Genomic DNA, 11,023 nt, shown 5'->3' with positions numbered 1-11,023 from the left:
TTTTATCAAGTGTGAGTGATTCCTACTTCTTGTCCTTGTGGATGTGTCTCAAATATAAGAGATCAGAATTTTTTAACCAGCAAAACTCTGGTCATTCCTGCATTCTGTGTGTTCTTGCTTTTTCTCTGTCTCAGGACATAGAGGACAGACCTCTTCTTGGTAACTTCTTAATTCTATGTGTGTCTGAAAATGTTGGTGCATTCCTAGTCAATGTGTAAGCATTGGTTAGTGTTGCTTAGTGAGAAGCTTTTACCAGGTTTGCCCATTAGCTTTTAAAAACAAAAACCTCTTTCCTTTTCCTGTAATTGTAGAACTAGGGTAACTGTTGCCTAAGAGCTGAACCTTAGCCCTTCTGCTTCAAAACTTCGTGATTATCAGTTTACTTTAATGGATAGAAAAAGTTGGTGTCTTTTGATACTTGGCAAATCCATATTCCAGATGCTTCCTGTGGTGGCTGATGTTTTTCACCAAAACTTGCCACTGGAACAAGTTACCCAGAGAGTAGTAGAAGCTCTATCCTTGAGTTTCAAAACCTGGTTAGACAAAGCTTTAGCTAGGATGATCTAGTTGGGGGTGGTCCTGCTTTGAACAGGGGGTTGGACTAGAGGACCTCCTGAGTCCCTTCCAACCCTAACTTTTTGTGATTCTAGCTGCTAGCTGATACCTGACCCACAAGGGAAGAACAGTATTTGGAAAGAAACTCTCCTGATTAAAAGAAGACAATTCTCCAAAGACTTTGCTTCATATTAGTGATGCTCTAAGCATGACTAAAGCTCTAACTCGCCTGTTACTGGTACCAAGAAAGCATCTGCAACCCCTTTTGGTTAATCACCCAAAGACTGGAATTGGGTGAGAACTGTCAAAGGCCAATTAATCCTCTACCATATCAATGTGGGACAGAACTCAGCAATACTTTTTAAGGTGTAGGGATTGCAAACCTCTGGCTCCTTCCCTGTCGCTTGCCCTGAGGTGTGTATGCACCCACCACTGGCAACAAGCCTGGCCAGGGCTTCACAGACCCTGGTGCAGCTGATCTATCTGCACTGGCAATAAGGCTTGATTGGATCTCATGGTGAATACCACAATCGCACCTTCTACCATCACATGTGGCATGGCAGGAGGTGATTGTATAGATCATGTATCCGATCCTGTTGCACCTTTGGACACTTATCTTGCTGGGATCCTTTGACCCGAGCTGACTTCCTGCCCCTCGGGCAGGGAGCTGGACTTGATGATCTTTCAAGGTCCCTTCCAGCCCTAATGTCTATGAAATCTATTAAATCTTTACCTGAACGTCTAGAGGAGCCCTGACACAAAGTTACTGTTACTGACTTTTATCAATGGTACTGACACTTAACTGTTGCCTCCTTCCACTGCAGAAGTCAACCCTACCAGTAGAGCAGAAGTATTTATCTTTGCTTTCTCACTATGGAACCAAGCAGAGACCTGTTTTCAGTCAGCTTCTCCTTCCATCTTCCCCCTGTCCACAGCCTGGGACTTCCTCCAAATACAATAACACATTGCTAGCAGCAGACTTTAAGGCTAGGGGCAGAAATTACACAGAAGCCAGTATAAGTGATTAGAAACTGGCTCAAATCTAATATAATAGAAGTTGAGTGCACATAAACTGCTCTCAAAGTGGCTGAAACCAGTTTAAGATAAACCTGGATGGATATAATATCAGACTTAACTGATTTAGGTTAAATCAGTTTATTGAACTTATATCCTAGATCCCCTCCAGATTCAAGTTAATTTACAGTCCCTCAACATCCCAAGATGCTTTGCACCTCCTCCAGAAACCTTCCCTTCCAGGGTAGGTAGGCTGGCTAGCCTTGGCCCAAGCCGTCTGCTCCAGCCAAGCAGAGAGGTGTTCTCTAGCATACCCCAGCTTCTGGCTTGGGCCATTGCAAGCATGTGGCTGCATTTCTGGACTCAAAAGTGAATGTCTGTTCACTTACTTATCAGTTCAATCTAAGCAACTTAGACTAATCTGCGAAGATTGAATTGATTCAGCCTCAAGCTTTTTAACTGTCTATACTTAACCTAGGAGCCTTCATTAGATTCCTTCCACTCTTCCAGGCCCTCAAGGAGCTGTTCTTGCTTCCCACAAGCTACCTAAATCAGAGGTGAGCAACTTGTGGAAGATTTATAGGAAAATTCTCCAGCTAATTATTAAAAATCCATGTCCCTCTACTTTGAGTTGAAGAGAGCTACTCAGTAATACTTAACCACTAGCGCTATCAGTACTTCAGGGGAAGATGGCAGATACTTTGGACAATGAAGGTTATTTGGCATTCTGTGTTCTAACTTCTCATGCTTATTGGCAGTGCTCTTAATCAAATAGAAGAACCTGCTAAGGACCTTTGGCAGATTCTAGTCTCTCTGATTCCAGCTTTGAAAAGCTTAGATAAGGACTTCTTTACTTCCTCAAAGAAGTTGCATATTTCTGTTTGCATCAGATTCCTGGCTCTCTAGCACCTGTAATACAGAAGAAATGCCAGACAACATGGCCATCCAAAGGACAAAGCTTTCAGGAAATTTTATCTTTTAGGTGAAAAGTCTTACTGCTCAGCATCAATTTCCATAGTAAGTAGCCAGTGATAAAATCCTATTTTCTGAATATGATTACTTCAGTTATGACAGTATTGTCATGGGCTTCCACAGGAAAATGAGGCCTAAACTGAAATCCGTCATTTAGGAGGGACAGCTTTTATATTATATGCACTTTGCATAGGCCTTCTCCATATCCTTAAATGTCTTGCTGCTTAAAGGAAATACTTAGCTTAGAATTCTCAGCCTGCTCCATTTAGGACTAAGTAGTCATTCTTTATTTCTACTCAGTTTATAGTATTTGCAAAGACTCTTCATCTTGAGATTGACAAAGATTTACTTTCCTGTAGATGAGTTTCAGTTCAAGGGGTTCCTAATCTCCAGTCTTGGGGAAACCCCGCCCCAGCTGCAACAATCATTTTCATACTTAAGAGACACGGTAGTACGTCGTTACATTTGCCTTTGGCGACACTTCATTTCTATCCTCTCTGAAGCTGGCTGAGTTCTGTCCACCAACCCACCAAACATTACATATGCATTCATCTCATGACATGGACCCCCATGTTTAGTTTCTCTGGATAAATCACCACATGGAGATTTGTACTTTTTTAGGTGTGGGGAAAGAGACAGTGAATATCTTTGAAGTAGTTGGGTAGATAATCTAAACAATTTACAAATTCAATATTGTCGTGAAAATAATACTTCCTGTACATGAGAGTTAAATTTCAGGCTGAATCTCTCCATCAGTTTTCCCACAGCCATCACCCTTATCTAGAATAAGTATAGGTATTAAGTTATACCAATATGTGACAAATTGGTGCTGTGGCTGTCTCTCTGACTATACTTCCCATTAATCTATCAATACCTTGAAGTTGCTTCAATTGGCAGCATTTTTTTAAAGCAGAACTTACCACAGAAATACTTTTATTCTCTTTCCTTCCTTTTTCCCAAAATTTCCTCAGTGGTCAGAAAAAACAACATTTTGTTCTTGGACTTTAACTCAATCATCAGCCTAACATTTGGCCACCCATGCTGGCTCAGAATAAAAAGTTTATACATTTGGTCAGGCACACCACTTCTGTTCCTATGGCATGGTTTTTGTTTAATAGATTTTAGTCCCAAAGTTATATAAAAGACGATCTTTAACATTAGTATTATAAATAACCAAATATAACTTTTCCATGTGTAACACATTCCTAAAAAAACCCAGCCCTTAAATCACATTTATTTCCTTTTCAGCCATATATAGTTGCTCATGATACTAAAAGATTTTGGCTTTACAAGGAGAGTGACCTTATATCTGTCACTAGTTTTTAGGTAACTAAAAGCTTTTTCTATGTTATAATAGTTTCACTGGCACTCTCTCTCTGTTTTACCACTTGAATAATTTAATTATTCAACCACATGAATTAAATGTCCTTTCACATCTAGCTTTCTAGCTTCTTAAGCTACAGTGGGAAGGTTTACTTTTTGACAGGGACTCCTTTAAAATACTTTGTTCTGTAGTTTCAATCAATTTTTTCAAATAACAAAATTGATCTCCACACTTGATATTTTCAAGTGTGTACATTACCCCTTGTCTAACTCAAAAGTTGCAGCCTTGAACCTTTTTAGCACTGTTCTTGCCATGTCTGCCTATAGCTGAAGACAACCAGAGGATATGCAAAGTTGCGCTCTTCTATTTTGCAGTGTTGGTTCCAGGTTGTTAATCAAAGTATTTTTAAAATAGTAACTTACATTGTAATAACTTCCTTGTTAAAGCAAGTATGCAGAAGAGTCTTCCTCAATCATCTTAATGTGCATCTAAGTCAGTGTTACCAGTACAGATACCAGAATAGTGAAATAGGCATAGCATTAAAGTGTCTATTGTCTACATATTATTTATATTGCAGCTGTATTTAAACACTCTTATCATGCTGATATTATACATAAGCCTATGGAGACAGTATCTGCATAGCACACACATGATACATGAAATGATGTATTGAGATGTGGGGGATGGAGGCAATAAAATTAAATGTATGCAGTTTTACTTATGCCATCTGACAACCATCACTGATCAGCTTATTTCATTATTTTCAGGAGTGAATGGGAAAGGTTTTATTTAATGTCCTTCCTCTTAAAGAGTGGGCAGAAGTTTTAACGAGGCAGGCAACTGGTGTGCCTTACAAGTTTCCAGAAGTTTCCCATAGCAGAAGTGCTTTATTCCAGGTCTAACTGGAAGGGCTGTGAACCCCTTAATCTGGAGGGTGAGATTGATACTGATTTTTCTAAGAATTTCTTATTCTGGAATTTTATAGCCTAGTCTATTCTTTAAAAGTTTGATTGGCATAGCTGTACCGCCAAGAACCACTGATTATAACCATATTTATTATATCAATGCAGCTGGTTAGGGAATCACTAGTCACTATACTGGACTTCTGATATAACTCTGCCCATACTGGAGAGTTTTGTCAGTTTAGGTATGATGGCAAAAACCTTCCAAATCTATGCAAAGCCTTGGTCTTTTGTGTTTCCTGCAGCAAGAATAGAGCTTGCAAATTCAGTCAGGTCTAGGAGCACTTTTGCTGATATAGCTCTACCAATAAATTCTATTGACAAAGACTTGGCCGGAATAATATAGATGGGGATCGGTTCGCTTTGAGCAGGGATTTGGACTAGATGACCTCCTTGCCAGAACTATACAGTTGGTGTTTGGAGACAGGGCTATATAGTTGGTCTTTGGAGACCAGGCATGAGCAGGCCAGAGAAAATGGAGGGACTGGAGGTTCCATTGCACAAATTTCCAAAATTCTCTTTCTTTCCACTCTTGGAAAAAGAACATAGAGGTTGCTGCAGCTGTGGGGTTGGAATAGTCTCTGTGGATAGGCCTGCTCTCTTTAAGGTCTTGGTAAGCAGAAGGAAGGAAATTCACCTATGGATTTTCTAAATCCAAGACCGATATACTGGGTTTGTTGCTGGGAACTAGGGTTTTCTCTAAATGCCCAGTTAACCAAATAATTTTCTACTGTATGTGCTCAGTACTGCTTTTACAAACTTTTAAATGAATGAAGTAATGTGCGACCAAATATACCAAGTTCCAAAGCTTAGACAGTTTTTGGTAAAATCCTCAAACCTCAAATTTAAATGTGTTGTGGGATTACCTTTCCTATGACAACATAGCATATAGTTTTACTTTCATGACCCCAAAAGAACTAAGGTATTTTGCTCAAACTTTTAAATAAGAAAAAGCACTTATGGAAAGAACTCAAGCATGGAAAACTTTGGCATAAAAGGTGAATATTTACTATAACTACAAAGTCATGGAAGGTTTGCAGCACCATTGCCATGAATTTTACTCACTGTTTGAACTTTGACTCAAAGCAGACTGGCAGTAGCCATGCCCCTGAAGTCCTAGCCAGTTCCTTGAGGGAGCTGCAAACAGATAAAACCCATAGAACTGGATCTGGAAGCCATTAGACAAAATGCAGTTATCCAAAAATGTAGGATGATAGGAATGTTGTATTTTTAATTACAGTTTATACAGTTATAAACAAAAATAGGAAGAGAAAAATCTGCCATCATTTACATCGTTAATTTTTGTGGTATTTAAAAAAATTGCTGTAAATTATCACATGTGACTGACAAAGAAAGGCAGGCACCAAAACTGTAAGTGTGGAAGAGAGACTGAGAACCTATAAGGTGCTCAAATGTAAATTAAGACATAGATAGCTTAGGGAAAATGAAAGAGCAAGATTCGGATTAATACAGAGATGTACAAAACATTGTATTGTGTAAACCTGAGGCCATTTGTTCCTTGCATTTGCATTTGTCAAACTGAATGACAAAGTAAGAGCACAATCCAGAAGTGCCATAGAATAGCCTTCCTTAATCTCCTAGATCTTGCTTAGTGGTATCTGACAGCGTGTGTTACATTGTGTATTTAAGCTTCACAGTGGTTCTTTAGACAGTCCTTCTATAATTCTGTTGGGATTATTTGGATTATTTAATAGGTATAGCAAGGATAGAGGGTACCTTGTTCTTCCACTCATCCCATAATACATTTGGACCATTTTGTTATTAATTGTTAGAATTATTAATATTTTGTGCTTTATGTATGACATTCTTCACTGGGCATCAGTGATTGTAAATCAGTGGTTGATTCCCCCCCATATGTTTTGAACTTATCTAACTTTTTATTATGAAGGATCATGTGGGGGAGAGTAGAATAGCTATCTAGTGTGAGGTAAGCGATGCTGAACAAGTTTTCAATAATTGATTTATGAAGGCATCTCAAGATTTCATTAGAAGTAATTGCCTTTACTTAAGGAAACTGAAAGAGAGATAAGGGAAGAGGGCTCTAAGTCAAAAATAGGTTTCAGTAATTTAAATGACTATTCTCATCCCCAATTTTAAATATGGGCACTTAAATGGGTGTATGTGAAACCAGTTCTGCTCAAAGTGATGTTCAGGAGCCTAAAACAGGCAGCATTGAAATGTTCAAATACCTATCATCAAAGCATGAGTAGGATTCTAATACTTTTTAGGTTGCATTTGCTCTTTAGGTTTGAGTGATTTGTCTTTACTTATATCTGTAGAAAACTGGTAATTTGATCTTTAACATCACTACAAATTTGCTTTGCTTGATCTAACTACTTGGGTTCAGAGATCTTTTTGCTCACATTACACATTTTCAGATTTAATTTGTTTTAAAACTGAGTCAGCAATAGAATGGTACATGGCCCTCGTTTTGAAGTTCAGGATTTCCTCCAATAATTCTGCCGGCAACAGTTCCCCTTTGCTATGGGAGTGGATTTTTTTTTTCCTGTTGAAGGAAAGGGAGAGAATGGATATGCTCCTTTGTGCCAGCAGTATTAATAATCTTGTTTATATTTCTTGTCAGGATGACTGCACCTATAAAAAGGGTGAGGAGAACCTTAAAAAAACTTATTTGGTCAGAGGCAAGGCAGGCAGATCTGTTTCAACACACTTATTCTGAATCGTCACTAAACGTGTTAAGTGCCCACTTACTCAAAATTGTTAATATAAAGCAAAGAATGAAATGCCAAAAAGGGCTGTTACATGCAGGTGAGTTGCTCAGATTTAACCACAAGAGAGCAGTATGTTACCAAACCTTGTAGAATAAGATTTTTTAAATGTACTTTTGTTTTTCTAACAGTAGGTCTCTTCTAACAACTAAACTGTTATCCCTATGTCTTGTTTTGGAGCTCTGTTCCAGAAAGCATGTGGCATGCTGAAGAACTTTAGAGCCAAATGCTCCTGGCTTTAAATGGTGCTGATGGTGAAAAATGTTTATAGGTACTCAGATTAGTAAGCAATAAACTCTAGGCTAAATAATCCTATGACCCACACAGCAGATCTGCTACTTTGCCATCTCAGACTGTTTAGCACCCACACCGTCACCAGCATGTTCTGCGCCTGTAGATGGCAGAATGAATATTCTGTGTAGAGTTGGAAAACACAATTTTAGCCAGAAATTTGCCTTATGATAGGACTTTACTAAAAAAGTATGAATGTGTAAATAGCTGTATCTAAGTGCATCACTCTCTACCACATCCACAGCCTTCAGAAAACAAATGAAAACATTCTGAAGCACACAGTATTCTGATACACTATGAGAGAAATAATGAATTCATGCTATTGTATGGTACTTTAAAAATCAACTGGAAAAGTTTTGGTCCCAAACTTAGTTCAGTCAAGTTAAAAGTTTGCATACCATTTGACTCATGTAAATTGCGTATTTTTAGTTTTACACATGTAGGTGGTGACCTCAATGAAACTATACTTATACATAAAGCTAAGCAAGAGCATGTTTGTAGGGTTTAGCCCAGAGAGTTGTTTCAGCTGATGGAAGTCAGCAACTGTAATGCAATTAGTGCTCTGAAGTTGCTGTCCAAGTAGAAAAAGGAAATGTTAAGTTTTTAATGTAGTGACTGGCCATATGGACTTTTTGGCTTGTTGTAATTTGAAGCGGGAATGATTGTACCATAATTTCTATAATATGAATTTTAGTTGAAAAATAAGATGAATCATTATCAATTGGTATTACTGGGTTTTAGAGAAAAAGCTACCAGATAACAAGAGTTTTGCTGATTTTCAAGTATCCTTCAGACATTTTCTCAAAACTTATACTTTCCCCCACTTAATGAGCATCAGGATTAAATTAACATAGTTCCAAATGGGAAAATGAAATAACTACTGAATGCAAAAATCTGTCTTCCTGTTATAATACAAACCTATTCTTTCATTCCAAGCTACACAGAGCTTTGCTTTCTATGTATTTTGCTCTTTTGTCATCTTCTCTTTCTGTATTCCATTTGTGAAAAGATTACGCCTAGGGAGTCCAGTGAGTCATTGATCTATCTGCCTGCCTTGAGCAGAAGGCTGGATGAGATGACCTCATGAAGTCCCTTCCAGTTTGACTTTCCTATGATCTTCCCATGACATTCATATTTTTGGAGAGTACACCGCTTCCTATGCATGAGCAAATCCCCCAGTTCCTTGCAACCCAATTGGCATGTTTTAGCTTTCAAAGGAATTTCAAAAACTTTTCTGAAAAAAAGATCAAGAATAATCTGCTAACATGTCAGATTTAAAAAGAAATGCTCTGTGGGGAAAATATCAGCTGGAACTCCACTCTCAGAACTGCTTCTTCTTCCCCAGTGAATTGTGTGGAGTTGCTAAAGTATAACTCAAGGTAGTGTTTAGCTGTGTGCATGTTGAGAATTGTTCCTGGCCTGTGTTTTCATCTTGGATTCTTCACATTGTAAATCTGATAATCCACATTTTTGCCATTTGTACTGCCTCTAATATTTCTTGCTTTCCTTCCTTCTCTGCTCCTTGCCCTCTGTTTTCCTCCGCTGCTCTCTGCCCCCCTCTTCTCACTGGTCCTCCTCTTCCTTCTCTCCTTTCCTCTTACCTCCCCTTCCAGTGGGAAGATGTGGGAGAGCCAAAGGTCACTGTAGCTTTCTTTAGTGCACCTGGCTGGACCACACTCAGATGAATGCAGCTGCAGTGATTTTAAAGCCTGCCACTCAGAGGGGTGATGGAAGTTGTACATGTGCCTACTGCAGTCATTCTCAGCCAGGGTGGCTTCACACCCTGGAAACTCTTGGAAGGGTGATATGAGGTGTGAGAAGATAAGCAGATAAGTGCAGGCTGGGGCTTGTCCCTGCCTGGCTGTTTCTCTATTCAGCTCCCCTGCCAGGAGGTAAGCACTGTAGCATATACATTCATTTTTGAAACAGAGTGCTATATAATGTAAGATATTCTAAGAAATATAAGATGAGGTTTTTCACCTTATTTTCTAAAATACAGATCTCTTTAATAGATGTTTTGTCATCAAAATTCAGGGCAACTTCAAAGAAGCTTACACCAGACCTTGAAAACCTTTGCCACCATATGTACTGCTTAATACTAAAAATAGTTCCTGGATGTCACTGTTGAGGGTAATAAGCAGTACTGCTGGTAACAAAAGTTTGCAGGACCTGATCAAAATTTGAGACTGTTGCCTTGATTTTTGAAAGTTTAAAATCAAGCTTCTCAGCAAGAGCGGTATCCTAGAAATAAAATGTGGGTTGATACTGAACCATGTGCAAAACCCAAGAAAAATGGAATAAATATTCCTGTTTATTTGCAAAGAATATTCTACAAGGATAATGAAGTACTTTCCAGTCCTCTTGTATTGAAGAAGGATGTGTTCAACTTCAAAGTCAGAAGGCCTAGGTAACATATCCCCAAGAGCACTGGAATTTATGGAGGAGATCTCTAGCCTGCTGATACTCATTTTCAATATGTCTTGTAATACAAAGGAAATTCTAGAAGTTAAGAAGAAAGGGCAAATGAAACAATCCACATAATTACAGTATGGTTAGCTTGACATCAATTCCTGACAGATTATGAGCAGGGATCCTGGTTTTCTCTGCTTTAAAAAATCTCCAATTTTCAGTTAAAAGAAAGTAACCCCAAATCCACATTTTCATGATTAAAATGAAATCTCTCTCTCTCATATATAGATGAAATCCTTGAACTGCTACTGACCTTACAAAGTCCCAAAGGTACTAAAAATACTAACATTTTTTTTAAAAGTTCTCTTTGAACTATCTATCTATCTTTATATATATATATAGAGAGAGAGAGAGAGACAGAGATGTTTCATTTTAATCATAGAAACATGGATTTGGGATTAATTTTTTAACCAAAAACTCAGGATTTTTTTCAATCAGAGAAAACCAGGATCCCTGGTCATGAGAACCAGTGGCTGGCTGAAGCTAGAAAATTCAAATTAGAAGTCACACATTTTAACAGGGGGATTAATGCCTGAAATTAATAGTGGAAATAATGGATTCTCCAGTACTTGATGCCTTCAGATAAAATTGAGATTCTTTTTTTGGAAGATGAGCTTTTGTGAAAAATAAGTAGGTTCAATACAAGGTGAACTACATGCAATGTAATAGTGTGCAGCACACAGCAG

Source organism: Crocodylus siamensis, chromosome 1 (assembly GCF_052110815.1).
Source record: "Crocodylus siamensis isolate JL-2025a chromosome 1, ASM5211081v1, whole genome shotgun sequence".
NCBI classification, from domain to species: Eukaryota; Metazoa; Chordata; order Crocodylia; family Crocodylidae; genus Crocodylus; species Crocodylus siamensis.
This window is presented reverse-complemented; position numbering follows the sequence as displayed.